This window comes from Pseudorasbora parva, chromosome 11 (assembly GCF_024679245.1).
Source record: "Pseudorasbora parva isolate DD20220531a chromosome 11, ASM2467924v1, whole genome shotgun sequence".
Lineage (NCBI taxonomy): Eukaryota > Metazoa > Chordata > Actinopteri > Cypriniformes > Gobionidae > Pseudorasbora > Pseudorasbora parva.
Window position 1 is genome coordinate 38,782,326 of NC_090182.1, and position 23,045 is coordinate 38,805,370.

The 23,045-nt window shown below is 40.4% G+C and overlaps 1 long non-coding RNA gene across 1 annotated transcript in view; it reads right to left on the reverse strand.

Annotated features, from left to right (window-relative positions):
* LOC137092400 (uncharacterized) overlaps window positions 1-22,758 on the reverse strand; it is a 38,560-nt gene extending 15,802 nt beyond the window's left edge. Inside the window, exons 1-2 of the long non-coding RNA XR_010908271.1 lie at window positions 22,631-22,758; window positions 22,392-22,543 (exon numbers count right to left, since the gene is read on the reverse strand). This is a non-coding gene — a long non-coding RNA (uncharacterized lncRNA). The remainder of the gene's footprint in view (window positions 1-22,391; window positions 22,544-22,630) is intronic.
* Window positions 22,759-23,045: the final 287 nt, after the last annotated feature.

The following is a 23,045-nucleotide window of genomic DNA, read 5'->3' on the forward strand; positions in this document are numbered from 1 at the left end:
ATTGCCGTGCCATTCATGATTAGCTGCATGCAAACAGTAGCACTCATGTAGGTCAGCAGCTCTTTTGTGTTTTTTCCCTTTCTATGCATTATATGTATTCATTCATACGTTCAACATCTTTCGTTTCTATACACACCCCTCAGTGCTTTAAGTTCAACAGCTTTAAGACATTATTACGAACTCCAGGCAAGCATGTCATTAAATCCGCACTTTAAAGTGCTTGACGAATGCTGAATTCCACAGACTTTAAATGAAAACATAGTTGTTGTTTTTGTTGTTGTTGTTGTTGTTGTTGTTTTATGGTTTTTTTTTTTTTTTCAGGAATTATGGTGAACTGATAAATACAGTGATTAAAGACACCTTAGGAGCCCTTAAAGTCAATTAAGGTTAGAAGACCTATCGGGTGTGCAGAAGGCATACTGTTTTAAATTATAGGCTGTTAATTGGCCTCCTCCGCCTCAGAACAATAAAAAACACAAGGCTGTGTACTTTTCGTAAAAGAAAAAAAATGTATGTTGTGTTTCTATGGCAACACAGACAATCTCTTGTTCTCTAGTTCAGTAAAACTGAAGCTGAAATCACTATTCACAACCTCAACTAAAGGCGACCAGACCTCGCTTTATCTGCTACATTATCAGTTACGCTAGATTGATAGCTTCATTTCTCAGCCACTTTTAGAAATGGAAATGGTGGAGTTTTAAAAAATTAAAATAAAATAAAAACTAGCTTAGAATTATTTCACAGGACGTCACGCAGTCTGTATTTATTATCAGATTTGTCAGCTTCCTAATGCCTTACACAAACTTCCATCACAATAGTTTTTTATGTGTTTTTTTTTATTTGTATCTTATTGGTGTTAGTGTAATAAGACAATTAAGATAAATAATGATACTAAATAAAAGTTACTGTATATGTAGCCGAAATATATTTCTGTTAAGTGTGTAATGCAAGATAAATTACTGTACTGAATATATGTTTTTTTCTTCACATCGTCGATTTTACAATATCTTGTCTCCATTGTACCTTTTTATAGTAGGGAAGGAAGGAAGGAAGGAAGGAAGGAAGGAAGGAAGGAAGGAAGGAAGGAAGGAAGGAAGGAAGGAAGGAAGGAAGGAAGGAAGGAAGGAAGGAAGGAAGGAAGGAAGGAAGGAAGGAAGGAAGGAAGGAAGGAAGGAAGGAAGGAAGGAAGGATGGATATGAGGAAAGGTGAGGTGATGCATCGTTGTGTGTAAAGTAGACTGCACTTCCCTTTTTTCACTGGAAGGGTGCGCACTTAGTCCCTTGTGCGACCTAAGATGGACAGAATATAAAGGAAGACGTTGATGATGTCAGTGTAGATGATGATGATGTCAGTGTAGAGATTGATGATGTCAGTGTAGATGTTGATGATGTCAGTGTAGAGGTTGATGATGTCAGTGTAGATGTTGATGATGTCAGTGTAGATGTTGATGATGTCAGTGTAGAGGTTGATGATGTCAGTGTAGATGTTGATGATGTCAGTGTAGATGTTGATGATGTCAGTGTAGATGTTGATGATGTCAGTGTAGAGGTTGATGATGTCAGTGTAGATGATGATGATGTCAGTGTAGATGTTGATGATGTCAGTGTAAAGGTTGATGATGTCAGTGTAGAGGTTGATGATGTCAGTGTAGATGATGATGTCAGTGTAGATGTTGATGATGTCAGTGTAGAGGTTGATGATGTCAGTGTAGATGTTGATGATGTCAGTGTAGAGGTTGATGATGTCAGTGTAGATGTTGATGATGTCAGTGTAGATGATGATGATGTCAGTGTAGAGGTTGATGATGTCAGTGTAGATGATGATGATGTCAGTGTAGATGTTGATGATGTCAGTGTAAAGGTTGATGATGTCAGTGTAGATGTTGATGATGTCAGTGTAGATGATGATGATGTCAGTGTAGAGGTTGATGATGTCAGTGTAGATGATGATGATGTCAGTGTAGATGTTGATGATGTCAGTGTAAAGGTTGATGATGTCAGTGTAGATGTTGATAATGTCAGTGTAGAGGTTGATGATGTCAGTGTAGATGTTGATGATGTCAGTGTAGATGATGATGTCAGTGTAGAGGTTGATGATGTCAGTGTAGAGGTTGATGATGTCAGTGTAGAGGTTGAGAGGCGTAGGAAGGTAGGTAGGATGGATGGATGGATGGATGGATGGATGGATGGATGGATGGATGGATGGATGGATGGATGGATGGATGGATGGATGGATGGATGGATGGATGGATGGATGGATGGACTATTACTAGATGGATGGATTATTACTAGATAGAAACTTTATCCTGCCTTAGAAATAGTCACTCTCACTCTCACATTTTCTAATTTCTCATCTTCTTGAGAAAGCAATAGAAGGTGTGTTTTTCCCCCCAGACAGTGAATGTTTAATGCACACACCAGGCAGATGAGTGTCTCATTAGGGAGAGGAAGGCTATAGTGTTGCTTTACGGTTCTGTTCTGACTCTGTTTTAATTACGCAGAGGGAAACAGTGTGGCTGGTGGCAGTTGAGTGATTAGGCTTGCGGGCTGGCAGAGCCCTGGGGCCTGTCATTATTATGCTCATTCAACTCAGCACTAATAAAAAAGTCAACTCAACACCACTTCTGCTCCCCAGAACAAGAGCTCGTGGCAGGAGCGCTATGTATCTGTCTGCAGGCTGCAGTCAGTGGGGTAGACTGAGTACAGTTGAAATACTTTTTGCTTTTTACAGCACCATACAAAATCACAATATTTTGTTTGTCTACTAAATAAATTGCAATCAATAATACATACACACACACACACACACAAACACACACACACACACACACACGCGCACACACACACACACACACACACACACACACACACACACACACACACACACACACACACACACACACACATTATATAAACAATATACAAAAAAAAGTCAACCTTCAAATAATTATGTTCAGTTATGCACTCAATACTTGGTCGGGAATCCTGACTATTTCAATGTGGCGTGAAATGGAGGCAATCAGCCTGTGGCACTGCTGAGGTGTTATGGAGGCCCAGGATGCTTCGATAGCGGCCTTAAGCTCACCCAGAGTGTTGGGTCTTGCGTCTCTCAACTTTCTCTTCACAATATCCCACAGATTCTCTATGGGGTTCAGGTCAGGAGAGTTGGCAGGCCAATTGAGAACAGTAATACCATGGTCAGTAAACCATTTACCAGTGGTTTTGGCACTGTGAGCAGGTGCCAGGTCATACTGAAAAACAAAATCTCCATAACGCTTTTCAGCAGATGGAAGCATGAAGTGCTCCAAAATCTCCTGATAGCTAGCTGCATTGACCCTGCAATTGATAAAACACAGTGGACCAACACCAGCAGCTGACATGGCACCCCAGACCATCACTGACTGTGGGTACTTGACACTGGACTTCAGGCATTTTGGCATTTCCTTCTCCCCAGTCTTCCTCCAGACTCTGGCACCTTGATTTCCGAATGACATGCAAAATTTGCTTTCATCCGAAAAAAGTACTTTGGACCACTGAGCAACAGTCCAGTGCTGCTTCTCTGTAGCCCAAAGTGGCTTGACCTGGGGAATGTGACACCTGTAGTCCATTTCCTGCACACGCCTGTGCACGGTGACTCTGGATGTTTCTACTCCAGACTCAGTCCACTGCTTCCGCAGGTCCCCCAAGGTCTGGAATCGGTCCTTCTCCACAATCTTCCTCAGGGTCCGGTCACCTCTTCTCGCTGTGCAGCGTTTTTTGCCACACTTTTTCCTTCCCACAGACTTCCCACTGAGGTGCCTTGATACAGCACTCTGGGAACAGCCTATTCATTCAGAAATTTCTTTCTGTGTCTTACCCTCTCGCTTGAGGGTGTCAATGATGGCCTTCTGGACAGCAGTCAGGTGGGCAGTCTTACCCATGATTGCGGTTTTGAGCAATGAACCAGGCTGGGAGTTTTTAAAAGCCTCAGGAATCTTTTGCAGGTGTTTAGAGTTAATTAGTTGATTCAGATGATTAGGTTAATAGCTCGTTTAGAGAACCTTTTCATGATATGCTAATTTTTTGAGATAAGAAGTTTGGGTTTTCATGAGCTGTATGCCTAAATCATCAGTATTAAAACAATAAAAGAAATGAATCTAAAATATATGAAAGTTTAATTTTTATCATTACATTATGGAAAATAATTAACTTTATCACAATATGCTATTTTTTTGAGAAGGACATATATATATATATATATATATATATATATATATATATATATATATATATATATATATATATATATATATAGTTTAGTCAACCTATAGGGTCCAGTTCTCACTATTAACTAACTATTCAGTACTGTTAATTATTGCTTATTAATAGTTAGTAAGGTAGTTAAGTTTAGGTATTGGGTAGTATTAAGGAATGTAGAATATGGTTATGCAGAATAAGGCATTCATGTGTGCTTTATAAGTACTAATAAACTGCAAATTTTCTTATGCATGCTAATAAGAAACTAGTAAATATTGAGAACTGGATCCTATTGTTACCATAATTTTCCATTGAAACACAATACGAAAAACATGAAATAACTTAGGTATTTTTATATGTAAATGACATTAGAAAAATGTAATTTAAATAAATAAGGAGCGATGAATAAATGCTGATGAAAAAAATGTTATGATTTTATTTGGCATGCGCAACACAGCCGTACGCTATTTAGATTGTGTCACTAGTCATTTACATAATGTTCTCTTTCTGCTATCTGCTTTTTCATTCCAATAGTTACTCCATGGTCAGTGTTATGTTTCATTGACAAGTTTAATGATGCAACGAAAAAGTGTTTAGTAGTGTGCAAGTTGTAACCTAGTGTTCTTGTACATCACGATTAATCTAAATGGTAACTTACCCACAGCTGGACCTGGACTTCTGCTTTCCTAGATGTCTCTACTACCTGCAAGTCTATTTCCCTGCTAATATCCTCTGCATTAACTGTGGCAGAAACCCCTCCAGCCAAACTCAACCAGTAAAACTCAAGTCTGCCCTCTCTTTTCCCTATAGTCCTATGTCAGGGATGGTATTTTACGGTTCTCGTCTTAAAGCCCTCCACCCATGAGACTGTCAGGTCAACCAGGATGACCTTCTTTGACTCTTCAGACCAGATAACTGCACATGGCCTCAGGCTTGTGTGAGCAATCCATGGAAATGCAGTGTTTTCCTCTGGTCAGCCCTCATTTTCTCTTATGTACGGGCATTTTGCATTATTTCCAACTCTGTTTAAAGCTTACAGTACAGTCCCTGACAAAAGTCTTGTCGCTTATCTATTTTCTAGAAATACCTGATATTAACCTGACTTTTAATTAATTAATTGGTGTTAGAAATAGCTCATATGAAAAGCTAAAACCCTCCCAAATGATGTTTAATGCACTGAAATAAATAATTTTTACAGAAAAAATATTTATCATTTAATCAAGACAGAAAGGTCAAATTTTGGCAAGACAAAAGTTTTGTCGCCTATACAGAAATGGAACAAATTTACTACAAATACAAAAATATGTCAGCTAATTAAGTTGTGGTGCTGTGAGATCCAAATTTAATATCTTGTATGACTTCCATGAGCTTGAAGGACTGAATCCATGCGGTTTGGCAAGGATTCATACAATTTATTGATGAAGTCATCAGGAATAGCTAAGAAAGCAGTCTTGCATGCCTCCCAGAGTTCATCAATATTCTTTGGTCTTCCATGCGTCCTCTTTCATCCTACCCCACATATGCTCAATGATGTTCATGTCTGGTGACTGGGTTGGCCAATCCTGGAGCATCTTGATCTTCTTCGCCTTGAGGAACTTTATTGTGGAGATGGAAGTATGCGATGGAGCACCGTCCTGCTGCAGAATTTGGCCTCTTTTATGGTTGGGAATATAAGAGGTAGCTAAGATTTCTTGGTATTTTAGACTATTGATGTTGCCTTCCACCCTGCAGATCTCTCGCACACCCCCATACTGGATGTAACCCCAGACCATGATTTTTCCGCCACCAAACTTCACTGTTTTCTGGGTGAATCTCGGATCCATTCTGGCTCCAGTAGGTCTCCTGCAATATTTGCAGCGACTGTGGTGTAATTCAACAGAAGATTCATCTGAAAAATCCACCTTCTGCCACTTTTCCAGCATCCATCCTTTTAGCAGGCTGTGGGCCTTGGCAAATGCCACACGGTTTTTCAATTGTCTTTTGTTTAGTGCTGGCTTCTGGGCACTGATCCGACCATGGAGGCCATTTCGAGACAGAATCCTACAAACTGTTCTGGTTGACACAGGGACTTCAGGTGACCAGGTCTCGTGGAGCTCTGCTGCAGTGGAAAATGGGCTGGCCTTGGATTTTCGAGCCAACAAACGGTCCTCTCGAGCAGTTGTCTTGCAGGGTCTGCCTGACCTGGGCTTGTCAAAAACGTCTCCAGTCTCTTCAAATCTTTTTTTTATCCTCTGTACTTGACACTGAGACACATTGAAGGTGTCTGCCACATCAGCAGTGGATCTGGTCTTCATTCTCTTGATAATCAAAACTTTAGTCTCTGGGTGAATCCTAGGCATGTTTGCAGAGGTATAGTTGCAGTTGATGTGAAGGTCTAGTGTACTGGGGTTCTTTTTATACACTTTTGAGACCTAATTGATCCATTATTAGTCACAGGTAAAGCTCATATGACAAGGTTACAACACTTATGTCTTTGCAAAAAATGACTCAATGGGCTTTACCAAGCTGTGAATATTAGAATACTTTTTTAAAGTTTAGTTTTTCACTGAAAGATTATCACAAAAGCTGGTGGAATTAAAATGAGCATTTCTTGTAAAAATATCTTGATTAGAAATATATTTCAGCAGCACTTTAGGTCAATTTGTACACAAGCGACAAGACTTTTGTCAGGGACTGTATATCTCTTAACCCTTTCCCTGCCATTGACAGAAATTTTTGTCATTTGTGAGAAAACATCATAACCCTTTTTTTTTAATTTTACAGTGTTGGGGGTAACGCATTACAAGTAACTTGAGTTACATAATCAGATTACTTTTCCAAGTAACTACTAAAGTAATGCGTTACTTTTAAAAATTGACAACAAAATATCCAATATATGTCTCTTATATTTAAAAAAAGTAACGCAAGTTACTTTTTCACATTAATTTGACTGACAGCTCTCTTCTCCCCATGATGAGAAAAATTGAGAGTAAGTGCAAATATGATGGTTGTGAGCTACAAAATGTTAAATGTGAGAATTTACTCATCTCACTTGCACAATAAAGATTAAGTACTCCTCAAAATGAATAAAATCAGTCAAATGCAAAATCAGAATATATACAAACCTCTAATAATAAAATATTAAATAAAACAAGTATTTTTATTCATTTAATACCTTTATTGATTAATGTATTTCTGCTAAATTTCGATGAATCTGTAAAAACCAAAAGCAAAAATTACTTTAGTTTTTCTGTTTTATTGGTGAAGTAAGAGTGTTAAACTTTTTCTATTTTTCAGAATGCAAGCACAGTTGAAAGGTTTGTTTGAGCTGCGCCCTCTATTATACATGTGTGAATTCGAATTTTTACCTCTGCCTGAAGTTTATTATTTAAATTTGGTGTGAAGAGGTCTTTACATTTACACAAAAATATTACTTTTGTTGTTATAAAAAGCTGGTGAGAAAAAGTAACGGAAAAGAAACATAACGCATTACTTTTCTTGAAAAGTAACTAAGTAACTCAATTAGTTACTTTTTAAAGGGATCCCCTGGTGTTGAGACTTGTATGGCTTAATATAACATAAATGATGTCTCTTACTGAATTATGTAGTAGAAAACCCATGAAAGATCTACGTTATTTTAAAAATCGATTTTATATTTGGACCATGGGCGGCGCCATTTTGTTTGCGTTCTAGGTTGATGACGTAGAATGGTTGAACTCCTCCATCAGCTGGCGTTACCCGTAGCTATTTTTACCACAACGCAACTCGAAAATTGTTTCAGAGTTAAACAAAACCAATGAATTGCTTTGTAATTGTACTTAAAACACACTCAAACATACATGTGCACACAAACTCACCTACACAAGTCACAGATCGGCGGCCGATCGGCGGCCGGGCACACACTTCTGACAGACTGCGTTGTCTCAATCGAGATGTTGGGCTGCTCAGTCTCCACGACAGGGGCTGAATCCGAAATCGACCCCTTATACCCTGAAATAGGGCATTATTTGAAGGGACGGCCATTTGTAGTGTTGTCCGACATCATAGTGGACATGTTCAAGTGCAGTCATTCAGTCTCACGCGCCGCAATAACGAGTGTACAGCCGATTTACAAACAGCTGTCCGACTTCACGCACCCAAACATATATGTGCACACAAACTCTCTCTCTCACACAGACTCACACACACCCCAACAGATCGGCGCGAACACACACGAATTAACGGCGCGAATTAACCTCAATCTTTAAACTTTCACTTTTGACACAAATAACATTCGCTACTTTTGTTCACTATACAACTTGAAGGAGTGAATGAAGACAATCGAGTGCGTGAAGTCGGACAGCTGTTGTGTGTAAATCGGCTGTACGCTCGTTATTGCAGTGCAACGTGAGACTGAATGACTGCACTCGAACATGTCCCTATGGTGTCGGACAACACTACAAATGGCCGTCCCTTCAAATAATGCCCTATTTCAGGGTATAGGGGGTCGATTTCGGATTCAGCCCCTGTCGTGGAGACTGAGCAGCCCAACATCTCGATTGAGACAGCGTCTGTCAGGTGTGTGTGCCCGCCCGCCGATCTGTTTGTGACTTGTGTAGGTGAGTTTGTGTGCACATGTATGTTTGAGTGTGTTTTAAGTACAATTACAAAGGAATTCAATGGTTTTGTTTAACTCTGAAACAATTTTCGAGTTGCGTTGTGGTAAAAATAGCTACGGGTAACGCCAGCTGATTGAGGAGTTCAACCATTCTACGTCATCAACCTAGAACTCAAACAAAATGGCGCCGCCCATGGTCCAAATATAAAATCGATTTTTTATATAACGTAGATCTTTCATGGGTTTTCTACTACATAATTCAGTAAGAGACATCATTTATGTTATATTAAGCCACACAAGTCTCAACACCAGGGGATCCCTTTAAGTGAGTAACACAATATTGTAATGCGTTATTTTTCAAAGTAACTTTCCCCAACACTGGAACAGTGTTGAACTGTAAACAAAGACAATCTGTGTTTTCACTGTTATACAGTATAAGAGTACAGAATCTACAGATTAAAACACGTGAAGAAGCAGATACAATTAAAAATAATAATCATCAGCATTTTAACAGCATATAAATCAAAACTGCCTAATGTTATTTTCTCAACTTGTTGCTCAAAGTGTTGCTTTTTTAAAGGTGTCATTAATTGGCTTTTTTATTTTTTTATACTGCTGTCTGAGGTCAACTTATGACGTTTGTGTGGTTTTTACATTCAAAAGCATCATAACTAATAAGTAATAGGCTATTTTCTACACTGGTTTTGAGGCTTTCTCCTGAATGCTGGGTTTTGATGGGCGTGCCGTACTTAAGACTTAGAAGTAAACGCCCACGGCTAGGATTGGATAAGATTTGCTTTCTTAATGAGCTTCAATAGAAGGCAGAGCATTGTGTTTTAATCTCAATATGTCTGCAAATCCAGTGTCGACCTCTGTCTTGTTTACAAACAATAATCTTGCTATCTTCGGTATCAGCTAGCAATCAGTTTAGCTCCACAAGTCGGTGTGTGGCGCTACAGAAACAGACGTACACATAGAGGCAGCATTTCACCCTTCTAATACGTGACTGATTTGAGAACCTTGTTTTCTGGGCCTGTTGTCTATAAAATCTTTTCTTTTACTAACAAGGAAGTTTTCAGCTCTGAAACTTACAGGATATTATTTTATTACCATGACCTTTTATATATCAAAGGCTTAGGGGAAAGTTGATTTCTCAATTTGTCACCCCTTTAATGAACCCACCTTCAAGTGTTGATAAAAAAAGTGCATAAACCTAAAATTAAACTTTTATTTTTAAGCAGATGCTCTGTTCTTTCTTTTGATATATTGAATGTTCAGATATAGGCCACTCATACAATAAAATATTCCATGGGCCATGATATTTTGGTGAAAAAGATAAAAAATGTTGGTGGTGCTGGCAACTTTTTAAAAAGGTTAGGTCTAGTGCAAGGTTTATTAAACAGAGGTAACGGACACAGGGAATACTTAAGGTGAATCTTGACACAGAGACGATGGACGAGGATGGTGATCACAGTGACGATGAAAAAGAGGATGAAGATGACAAAGAAGGATGACGACCAGGCTTCAGGTAGGGACAGGTAGTCGTGGTGTTGATCTAGACCACTGTGAGGATGAGGAGTGTCTTTATTGTGTTGCTGGTGATGGTGCACAGGTGACTATTATTCTGGTGATTGTGAACGAAGGGTGTGGCGTGAGTGTCCGTGTCAGAAGGTGGCTGTGTGGGCATGACAGTACCCCTCCTGCACGGGCGGCTCCTGCTAGGACGGGCGGCGATAGGGTCTGCCATGGCCCCAAAGAGCGGTGAAGGCGATATATGTCACGTCATTCAGCTGCCTGTCGATGGTGAATGGCCCAATATATCGGGGACTCAGCTTACTGCACGGCAGCTGGAGACGGATGTCCCGCGTGGAGAGCCAAACCTTTTGGCCCGGCTGGTACTGCGGCATGGGTCCTCTTTTGACGTCAGCTTGGCTCTAGTGTCTCCGTACTGCCTGCTGGAGTTGCACATGAGCTGAGTCCCAGACCCTCTCGCTCTGGCGGAACCAGAGTTCTGGGCGTATTCGGCCCAGGGCAGGTACTGGCTCCAGCCTTCCTGGTTCTAGGGGCAGTAGACCCTCAGGAATCTCCCGATCTCCTTGATCTTCCGTTCAGTCTGTCCATTGGTTTGCAGGTGGTAACCGGAGGATAGGCTGAAGGATACTCATAGGAGACGGAAGAATGCAGACCACACACGAGAGATAAATTGGGGTCGGATATGATGTCTTCCGGAAGCCCGAAGTGTCGGAAGACTTGAGAGAAGAGTGCCTCCGCGGTTTCCAATGCAATAGGTAAGCCTTTGAAGGGGATTAACTTGCAGGACTTTGAGAATCGGTCGACGGCTACTAGGACACAGGTGAATCCCTGGGAAGGAGGTAGGTCTGTCATGAAATCGATCCCCAGATGACTCCAGGGACGTTCGGGGATCGGAAGGGGCACCAGTTTACCTTCGGGGAGTCTCCTAGGAGTATCCGCAATGGCGCAGACTGAACATCCCTTGACGAATCGGGAGATGTCCCGAGGCATGGCAGGCCACCAGTAGCGATGGCGGAGGAGCGAGAGGGTCCTTCTCCTGCCTGGGTGTCCAGAGCCCGGTGAAGAATGAGCTAAGTCCAGAAGGGGCAGGCGATGGTGAAGCAGTGGCCAGTGAGAGATGGTGTCCACCTTCCTCTGGTCCATCTTGACTCCGTGGTTGTCGATGTACCCAAGAAACTGGACAGTAGAGACATGGAACTCGCACTTCTCTAACTTGAGGTAGAGTTGATGGTTTTGGAGAACTTGACGGACATGCCCTTCATGGTCCCTCAGGTCACTCGAATAGATGAGGATATCCTAAATACAGACGATGACGAATTTGTTTAAGAATTCTCGGAATACCTCATTCATGTAATTCTGGAAGATTGAGGGTGAGTTGGACAGCCCATACGGCATCACCCGGTATTCGTAGTGATCTAAAGGAATGATGAAGGCTGTCTTCCACTCGTCTCCTTTGAAGATGCACTTTGTGCATAGTAGGTACTCCGTAAATCTAGCTTGGAGAAGATAACGGCCCCACGTAGCTGTTCCAAGGCTGAGGGGACCAGAGGAAGGGGATAACTTAACTTGACGGTTTGAGAGTTGAGGTGACGGTAGTCGATACACGTCCGCAGGCCTCCTTCCTTCTTGGCCATGAAGAAGAAGCTTGAAGCGGCAAGGGATGTTGATGGTCGGATGAACCTTTGTTGGAGCGCTTCTTGCACATACTCCTCCATGGCCTTCTGTTCCGGGATGGACAGGGGATAGACGCGGCCCTTGGTTAGAGTGGCCCCAGGCAGGATGTCAATGGGGCAGTCCCATGGCCGATGAGGTGGAAGCTTGGTGGCCAACCGCTTACTGAAGACATCTTGGAACGCCCTGTAAGCTAGAGGGATGGCCACATTGACTTGAGTATCGGGGCTCTCCACTGATGTGGATTGCAGAGGAAGTGAAGAAGGAACTGACGGAGAAGATGGGCCTTTTCGGCGAGGACGATGAATACAATGATCGAAGCAGTTCTCACCCCATTGCAGGATATCTCCGGCGGACCAGTGGATATGCAGCTGATGTTGCATTAACCAGGGGCATCCCAGGATGATGTCCCCGGTTGACTCCTCCAGCACCATGAACGTGATGGTTTCCTCATGCAGATGACCAATGCACAGTGTGAGTGTGGGGAAGAAATGACAAACTAAACACGACCTCGGCCCAGCGGTTTTCCCTGGACGGTGTTGATACGAAGGTCGACTGGACAACGTTGACGTTGAGAGGTTAACTTTTCGAGAGTTTGCTGACTGATGAAGTTCCCAGCCAACCCGAAGTAAATGAGGGCTTGTGCTGAGACCGAGGAGTGAGGATTACACAGAAAAACTTGAGTCTTGGTAAGATTTGCCATGAGAGGAGGTAATTGGATGGTACTCACCGCTGGCCGAGTAGGTCGCACAAAGCAGGTCGTGATGCCATGTCCACAAGCAGAGACATTGTGCAATCCTGCATTTGCCTTCAGTGGTAGAGTGATGGTGTGTGTCGATCTGCATGGGTTGAGGTGCTGGAGATGCGACAGATGGTTTGACGGGCAGAGGATCAGCAGCAGGTGAGGAAATACCACAGGCAGATAACCGTTGAGAAACCTGGATGGTTTTCTGGATGAGGGCTTCCAAGCCCATGGCGTCCTCGTAGACAACAATCAGCTGTTTGATCTCAGTGAGGAGGTCGTAGCGAAAGGCGGTGACGAGGGCCGATTCATTCCATCTGCTCAATCATAGGAGCTTGTGGTTTCTCATTTACCTTGGTGAATAGAAAAGAGTTGATCATATACAGACAATTTGGCGGTTTGTTGACCAAATACCTCTTTAAGATGGGTGCAGAAGGCTGACGTCGGGGGCATTAGCTTCCCATAATGATTGCGCCCACTGAAGAGCTCGGCCCGAGAGTAAGGAGATGATGAATGCCACCCGGCCACTCTCGCTGTGGAAGAGGTGGGAATTCGTTTCCATATACAACGAGCGTTGTAGTAGGAAGCCGCTGCAATCCTCTGCCGCGCCGCTGTATGTCGCTGGTCGGACCATGGGACTTGCGCAGGCAGCTGAAGAAGAGAGGGGTGACGGTGAGCTAGCTGGAGTGTTGATGTAAGTGTCGTGACTCAGTGAGGACCATACTGCGTGAACCAGTGTGGTGAAGTTGTCGGCGGTGCGGTCCCTGCCTGTGTCCGGAGAGCTCTGCATGTGGTCTGGTCTTCTGTCAGACACAGACGAGGACACAGATGGTTAGTGCTAGTGCAAGGTTTAAACAGAGGTAATGGACACAGGGAATACTTAAGGTGAATCTTGACACAGAGATGATGGACGAGGATGGTGATCACAGTGACGACGAAGAAGAAGGATGAAGATGATGAAGAAGGATGACGATCAGGCTTCAGGTAGGGACACGCAGTCGTGGTGTTGATTGGTGCTAGACCAGACAGGGACTGTAAGGATGAGGAGTGTCTTTATTGTGTTGCTGGTGATTGTGAACGAGGGGGTGTGGCGTGAGTGTCCATGTCAGAAGGTGGCTGTGCGGGCGTGACAACTGGTAGGGAAAGAGTTAAAGATAACTTTTTGAAAACCAAAAAAAAAAAAAAAAAGATAGTACACATGATTGATAGCCTTGGTATTGTGCTTTATTTTTCTGTTCGGGGTAAAAACATTACCAAATGTGTTATTTTCACATGTAGTTCAGTTTTGGTTTCATTTTCTGTGTTATTTTCCTGATTTGCATATGTTTCCTTTTAAAAGTTTGTTTCCATGGTAATTCATTGATTTTGCACGTGTTCCTAAGTAACGTTAGTCATCACTTAGGTTCTCTCTTGTCCCTGTATTGTCAATGTTAATTTAGTTGATTTCGGTAACACTTTAGAATGCCGTTTCATCATTAATGAATAACTACAGATTAAATGAGTAACGTATTATTAACACTCTAGTAACTACTACTATTAACTAACATGAAACTCTGAATAATGAATTACTAAGTAATAGTGCTCAGTTGCATGTGGTAATTCACTATTAGCTAAGTTAAAGTTTGCTTATTTCTCTGGATTTAAACATTCTTGGAAACATTTGGGATAATGTAAGCCCACAAGTCAACAAAATACATAACATTCTACTAGTTTGGATATTTGAATCCAAAAATCATACATATAGGGCCGTTTAAGTCAGCATTAAAACCCTATTGTGATGCACACTCACCTAACGGATTATTAGGAACACCTGTTCAATTTCTCATTAATGCAATTATCTAATCAACCAATCACATGGCAGTTGCTTCAATGCATTTAGGGGTGTGGGCCTGGTCAAGACAATCTCCTGAACTCTAAACTGAATGTCAGAATAGGAAAGAAAGGTGATTTAAGCAATTTTGAGCGTGGCATGGTTGTTGGTGCCAGACGGGCCGATCTGAGTATTTCACAATCTGCTCAGTTACTGGGATTTTCACGCACAACCATTACTAGGGTTTACAAAGAATGGTGTGAAAAGGGAAAAACATCCAGTATGTGGCAGTCCTTGCGGGTCAAAAATGCCTTGTTGATGCTAGAGGTCAGTAGCCTAGAAATCTAGACACACCTTAGCGGCAGCAAATCTAATCTGCCGCAAGTGTCATCTAGCAACTCTTAAAACACTTCTGAGCTGTAAAAGCCAAACTCTAGTCAGGCCAATCACATCGTGTATAGAGTCGGTGGGCAGGGCTTAACATAATGACGGCCGAGTTGCGCTTGCATGCTACTAATAAACACAGAAACTGACGAATGGCGATCTTTCAAATCAGCTTTGACCGCGACTCTGGAAGACTTGGAGTGAAGCTTTTCTCTGAGAAGAAAACAAAGAACGGGACTGAAGTCATTCTTAAAAAGGGAAGATGTGTTATGAGTTTTGCCGACTGGATACGGTAAAAGTTTAATTTGTCAACTACCTTTGCTTCACCTTCGTTGCTCTGATTGGTTGTAGCGCTATCCAATTGTGTGCATGGCATGCAGAGGGAGTTTGAAAGACAACCGTTTATCCCGCCCCTCGGATTGAGCCCTGTCAATGGTGAGTTTCCAGACCAAACATCTTGATGTGGGTCTGGTTTGTCAGGCTAAGAGATTAGAGGAGAATGGGCCAACTGATTCAAACTGATAGAAGAGACACTTTGACTGAAATAACCACTCGTTACAACCAAGGTATGCAGCAAAGCATTTGTGAAACCACAACATGCACAACCTTGAGGCAGATGGGCTACAACACCAGACCCCACCAGGTACCACCTATCTCCACTACAAATAGGAAAAAGGGGCCACAATTTGCACAAGCTCACCAAAATTGGACAGTTGAAGACTGGAAAAATGTTGTATGGTCTGATGAGTCTCGATTTCTGTTGAAACATTCAGATAGTAGAGTCAAAATTTGGCGTAAACAGAATGAGAACATGGATCCATCATGCCTTGTTACCCTGTGCAGCCTAGTGGTGGTGGTGTAATGGTGTGGGGGATGTTTTCTTGGCACACTTTAGGCCCCTTAGTTCCAATTGGGCATTGTTTAAATGGCACGGCCTACCTGAGCATTGTTTCTGACCATGTCCATACCTTTATGACCACCTTGTACCCATTCTCTGATGGCTACTTCCAGCAGGATAATGCACCATGTCACAACGCTTGAATCATTTCAAATTGGATTTTTGAACATGAAAATTAGTTTACTGTACTAAAATGGCCCCCACAGTCACCAGAACTCAACCCAAATAGAGCATTTTTGGGATGTGGTGGAACGGGAGCTTCGTGTCCTGGATGTGCATCCCACAAATCTCCTTCAACTGCAAGATGCTATCCTATCAATATGTGCCAACATTTCTAAAGAATGCTTTCAGCACCTTGTTGAATTAATGGCACTAAGAATTAAGGCAGTTCTGAAGGTGAAAGGGGGTCAAACACAGTAATAGTAGGCTGTTCCTAATAATCCTTTAGGTGAGTGTATATCAAAGTGAGGAAAATGTAGGGCAGGATTTCATTTTGTCCTTTAGAAATTGATTGGATCATAAGAAGTTGCTAACTAGAGTGTTGCTAACTAAATGAATGTAGATCTAAATGGCAGTTTGCAGTCAGTGGTGGAGGACATATAGTCTCACCCTCCACTGAGGCATGCGTCAAGAAGAGAGCAGCCGTCGTATTGAGGGGGAAAGAAGGTTAACTTTTTTTCTTTCTTTCTTTTTTTTTCTTGATTAAATATTACAACTTTCCTCACAAAAAGAAAAAAAGAGTATAATCAAAAAGCTATTGTATTGTATTTCAGTTAGTGGACGTGTTAGTCTTGACTTCTCAGTTCTATAGAGACACTTTACTTTTCCATGGCTGAGGATGTTGTGTTTGTAAGTATAAGTGGTATAGCACTTCCCAATGCATTTGAATTTATTGGATGACCTAATGTTTTTCTTTGTTTTCCTTTCTAATGCTGTACCAACTAGAATATTTATTCCCATAGTAAAAACAAAATTCTGAATATTCAATTTGAGTTCATTACATTTGCAATTTAATGCACTGGGTAGACGTTTTTATCCAAAGCAACTTACATTGCATTGCATAAATATTTTATCAGGTTTAGGCATTGCTGGTGGTATGCTTTACTGTTTGAGTATACATGGACGCTAAGAGAAACTGTGCAAAAAAATGATTGTTTCCCTTTGAAGGATGACAGTTGTATTCCTTTGCTACAAATATTAGGTCATGTGGGATTGAGCCATCCACCAGATTGACTGACCGCTGCTAGGTCACGGTTATTTATCTTGACCTTCTAGATCATCTGGCTAAGAATGGTGGTGCGGTCCATGCATTGTGGTATGTCCCCTTTCTGAATAGAGGTGTCAATATGCCCATTCTCAGTCATGAGGTCATTCTTTGAGCTATTACTGAGAAGATCTTGCTTTTCATGCTGAGAGGTGAGATTGTTCTGAATTTATTGATCTCAAAGAGTCCTTCTTCTACAGCCTGAAACAGCTCTCTGCTCCTTTCATGTTAGATGGAGTGGTCCCATTTGGCTGTATATTTAGAAACATCCATAATCTTCTGAGAAGGTTCAGGCTTCTCGAGTCCTTTACTTTACTCTTCAGCGTATAACCCCTTTGTCCTAAGACAGATGCTGATGGGATTTTTTTTACAACTAGCTTTAGTATGTGTGTTTGTATTCTTCATCTACTTAATTATCTGGGGAGAAAACATGCATCCAAGGTCAAAAAAACACTTAATTTTCTCATAATATACCATGCAGCATCAGCTTTTTTTCTCAGTGTCTGAAACTTTTCATTCAGTCTTTGATTGGGATAGCAACTACAGTGTTTGAAGGTTAAGCAGATGTTGTTCGCAGGCAGACAATAAAGACCATAGGCTGGCATTATGCAAATTTGTTAAAAAACTTAGGTCTGAACAGGAAGTAAAACTGGAATTACTTATGACTCATTTTGGACAGTTCAAAATCGGGGTGGGGGGTTGGGGGGTGTATGATATATCCATATATCTGCACGTTGCTCTTTGAAACTTTGCAGACCTTTTACATTCACAAACAGCTATATTAAACACATGAAAGGTAGGTAGAACAGGGTTAAAGGTGAAATGGGGTAAAATGCACCTTTGATTTAATTTTCCTATAACCACTTAACTTGCCACAGCACTTAGATTTAGAGAAAATTAGAAAATTAGATTTGCTCAACCTCAAGTCAGGTGTATATGACATTCAGACAAATACAATCTGACTTATCTGACTTGGAGTTAAGCTTTTCTCTGAGAAAAGAACAAAGAACAGCTCTGAAGTCATTCTTAAAGGGATAGTTCACTTTAAAATGAAAATTATGTCATCCTTTACTTGCCCTCAAGTTGTTTCAAACCTGTATGAATTTCTTTCTTCAGCTGAACACAAGGGAAGATTTTTTTTAAGAATGTCAGTAACCAAACAGTTAACTGGAGCCATTGACATCCATAGTAGGGAAAAAAATACTATGGAAGTCAATGGCTCCAGTTAACTGATTGGTTACTGACGTTCTTTAAAAAAATCAGCTGAAGAAAGAAATTCATACAGGTTTGAAACAACTTGAGGGTGAGTAAAGGATGACAAAATATCCACTTTAAAGTGAACTATCCTGTTAATTCACTTTTATTTATATAACAGTTCACAAAATACAGATAGTTTCAAAGTGATAACATGAAAATTATGGCATTTTGGCTGTTGTCAGTTTAGTGTTGATTCAGTTAAATTGTAAAGATTATCACTTGTTAAAATTGTTTATTTCATCTATAAAGCAGTTCTGCAGAGAAAAAAATGTGATGTCATCATTCAGCTCAGTTCAGTTCTCATACAGCAGCGTCAGTACAGTCTGATCAGTAACATTGTTGAATGTTAAGGCCCAATCCCAATCCTATTGTATACCCCTTCGCCTACCCCTATGCCTATCCTTTCCCATCCTTGCCTCTTAACCCTTAAAGACCTAGAACATTTTTGGGTGCCTGATGTGCCTCTTCTTTTCTTTGTTTTTCTCACCCATACTAGCAGTTAGCATTGACTTCAGCATTTTGGTTGTCATGGAATTCAATGGCGTGGAGAAAAATCCTGGATTTTTTTCCTCAAAAAACTTAATTTCTTTTTTGACTGAAGAAAGACATTAATATCTTGGATCCTTTAACAGAGTGGCAAAGTGTATGGTGTGAAAATATTCCTCTTAGAAATGGGACACCATTAATGAAGGGGTAGGGGAAAGGGATGGGGTAGAAATGGGATTGGGCCTATAAGGGTATGTGTTTAGTTAAAAGAATCCTCACAAGACTTCGGTCAGCAGAGAAAGAAAGAAAGAAAGAAAGAAAGAAAGAAAGAAAGAAAGAAAGAAAGAAAGAAAGAAAGAAAGAAAGAAAGAAAGAAAGAAAGAAAGAAAGAAAGAAAGAAAGAAAGAAAGAAAGAAAGAAAGTTATACGGTTGTAATTTGCTATTTTGAAGTTCCTATGTGCTGTTTCATTCAACAAGCCACAGTGCGGGTTCAAACCATCCGCCTAATAGATTACAAAGAAAGTGACTGTGTGCAATAACAAAGCTTCACCCCAGCAAACCTCTTGTCTTCCAGACCTCAAGGCTGGAGCGATCACTTAAGGAAACATTTTCCATTAAACCCATCCAGCAATCACATAACATTTGAATCCAAAACAGGCACTACAAAGCTGTTCCAACATCTTGGTAAACCACAACCTCAAAACGTCAAAGCAATTACCCCTTTAAAAAATATGAGAAATAATCCTTGCACAATGCAGTCATATGGAGAATGGAAACTTAAAGGGTTTCGGGAGGTTATATATCACTGAAATGAATTACTGTAAACATTGACAATTATTTTTTTAACATATCATATTTCTATTTCACACATCTTTTCCAGGGTCCAAATCTTGTCAGAACCCACTCATCCAGCGAATATGAGCCCTCAAGGAATTTTTAAGGCTGATTTATTTTGGTTATTAATAACAAGTCCTGCACGTCAACCATCTGAAATATATTATGATTACAATTAGCATGGTTTTCTTTGATCTCAGCAAGGGCATTAACATGACATGCCAAACTGCCTAAAATTGAGATATTCTAGGATCAGTCAAATGCGAAAGCACATACTTATTTTATGATCACCTGCTGTGATGATTTACTTGTTTTAAAAGTATATAATTTACGGTACTTTTTAGCTATTGATTTGGGTTTTAAAAATGTGGAATGTGAGGACATTTGCAATATGTACTAAATGGGAGTTAAAGCATATGTAGGCATTGTGTTTTTTTTTTTTTCTTTATCCTAATATAGACTAATTTATCTCAGATTCTCACCAACACCACTGTAACACATTCATAGTGGGGGTGGGGGGGGGGCATGTTTTTGTGACATCAGGACACAAATGTGTATAATGACATGGGTATGACACAGGTATTACAAGGAGAGGGTGAAATATGAGAGGATATTGGCCATGTCGCCACTTTTCAAAATGTTTATAAATCATACAGAATACGTTTTTTTACAAAGTAAAAATGCAGAATGTTTCCTGTGGTGTGTGTGTGTGTGTGTGTGTGTGTGTGTGTGTGCGTGCGTGCGTGCGTGCGTGCGTGCGTGCGTGCGTGTGTTTTAATGTTTTTTTAAAGAAGTTTAGATGCCTAAACAAGGCTGCAGTCAATTAATCAAAATACATGTGTTGTGATGTATTATTACAATTTAACATATCTGTTATCTGAATAATAGCAAATTATTTTTATTAGTACCAGTATCCCATTTTGTCACTGCAATCAAATAATTTATATATATATATATATATATATATATATATATATATATATATATAGTCACATGTTTCCCATGAATATACAACATTTTCAAGGTTGTACAGTACACATTGCCGGCATATATATATATATTGTGTGCCATATTCATAACGCATAACTAACACAAAAGATGACACAAAGCACTAACTCAACGGCTACTGACAGCAAAGCTCTTTTTTGTTTGTCCAGTTTCAACGGGCTATTGCTTCTGTGCTTAACTAAATTAAAAAGTGCTGGACAGATTCATGAAATATTAAGGACAGGAAGAAAAAAAAGGTCCTAAGTGCAGAAAAGGAAAGGTCCCATCACACCATTGGCAATTATATTTGCCAGAAAAGCCACTGTGGGTCAATAACATCCACCGAGAAGAAGAGCTAATTAGCCAGCAATTAAACCCCCTCAAGAGGGCAAAGTGAGACCCAGTCACCCAAAGTCTCCAGGCCCATTTTTTTATGTGCAGCTGAGTAATAAACAACCCTTTACTTCCTTGATCTGTGGGTGCTTTATCCAAATTATCTTTGCTCGTAGGTCATTATAGTGGAGTGGGACTCAATGAAGACTAACTTGTAACATGAAGATAATGAATGTTTTGTAAGTACTGCGATATGACTGCATTGCAATTGTGATTTTTGGTATATAATTTTTTTTTTTGGCTCATATACACTATTATTTAGGTGAATATGAAAGTGTTGTAAACTCTCCTTCTTTAAATCTGCAGTAGGTAACTTTTGTAAAAATGTATTTTTTAAATATTTGTTAAACCTGTCATTATGTCCTGACAGTAGAATATGAGACCGATAATCTGTGAAAAAAATCAAGCTCTTCTGGCTCCTCCCAGTGGTCCTATTGCCATTTGTAGAAATACACCACTCCCGGTAAGAAACAACCAATCAGGGCCAGGAGGAGTGTCTTAGCAGTGTCAATCAAGCTCGCTGATCACAACCCCCTCTCATGCACAGCGCGAACAGGCGTTCAAGTTAAAGATTGCCGGTGTGCCACAGCTTTGCTTAGGGCGGACAAACAATCCAAACTGCCAATTCCTTGAGTGGCACCTGCTCATAAAATAAAGTCGGGTAAACGGAAAAATGTAGATGGCGATGATAAAAAAGAAAGATTTAGATAGAGCCCGAAATAAAATGAGTGTAAATATCGGAAGGCTTTTCAGTGGTCCGTGCTTTTCCGAGGGAGCTACGTGTCCTGAAAGGATTAAAAACCAATGCAGATTTAGCCAGATTTACGCTTGACAAGTAAGTAACGTTATCCTTGCCTGATTTGTTTCATTCCTCAAAGTCGCTATGGGTGTGAATTCCTTGTCTGAAGTGTCACAACTTTAGCTGCATAACATACAGATAAAATGGCACGCACTGTGCAAAGCAGCTATTGAAACCTACTAATTCACTGGCTAGTCATGTTGCTGAAATAATGTACTAGCAAACCTTATTTATTACATATTACATATCGATAGAATAATTACTTGCATACTGTAACGTTAGTTACTGTTATATTATCCTACTAGCTATTTATTACTTATAGAAATAGTGCAATGTCATATTTACATGCATTGCAAAATAAGTAATGTTTTGAGGAAGTTTGTAGTCAAAATACGGGCAGGCCATAGTCAATGTAAATCATACTGTATATTCAGCCCAACCACAACCTGTTGATTTCAATCAGAAATAAATTCCACTTCTCATAACTCCGACATAGTCAGGCAAGAAATTAGTCTCTTACCACATTCCCCAAAGTTCAATGGAAAGCCACAAAAGTTCGAATAAATTGTGCCCCAAACCATAACCAAATGTCAATCCAGATAATCAAAGGTGTAGAAAAAGATTAGTCCAGAAGAAGTGTTCTTAGTCGACGAATGAGGCCGAAAGAAAACCCTATGAACAAATATGCAAAGCAAAAATCAAAATATATAATTAAACTCAGAAAACAAAACATACAATGACAACATATACATAACTTACACTGAGCTGTAGAACCAAAAAGGTTCCTCGTAATAGGGTCTCAAGCATAACCAGCTTGAGCAAACACTCAAAGCCACGCCAATACCTCTCCCAAAGAGTTTTCCTCGTCTCTCTTAAAAGGATATCTTTCCTTCAGAAACCTCCCTAGAGCCCCCTTGAGGTGGGGAGTAACATTACATTATCTCACATGAAACAGCTTTTCAGAACTGTTACATACCCCACCCTTTAGAGAAAGGTTAGACATAACCGTAAAAAAAAAAAAAACGATTCTCTACACTGTAAAAAAAAAAAAAAAAAATTTGTTTTGATGGTTTAACTTAAAAAAGTAAGTAACCTGGTTCCCTTAAAATTTTGAGTTTACTGGAATTAAAAATTTGATACAATGAAGGGAAATTGTTTAATAAATAGAAACTCA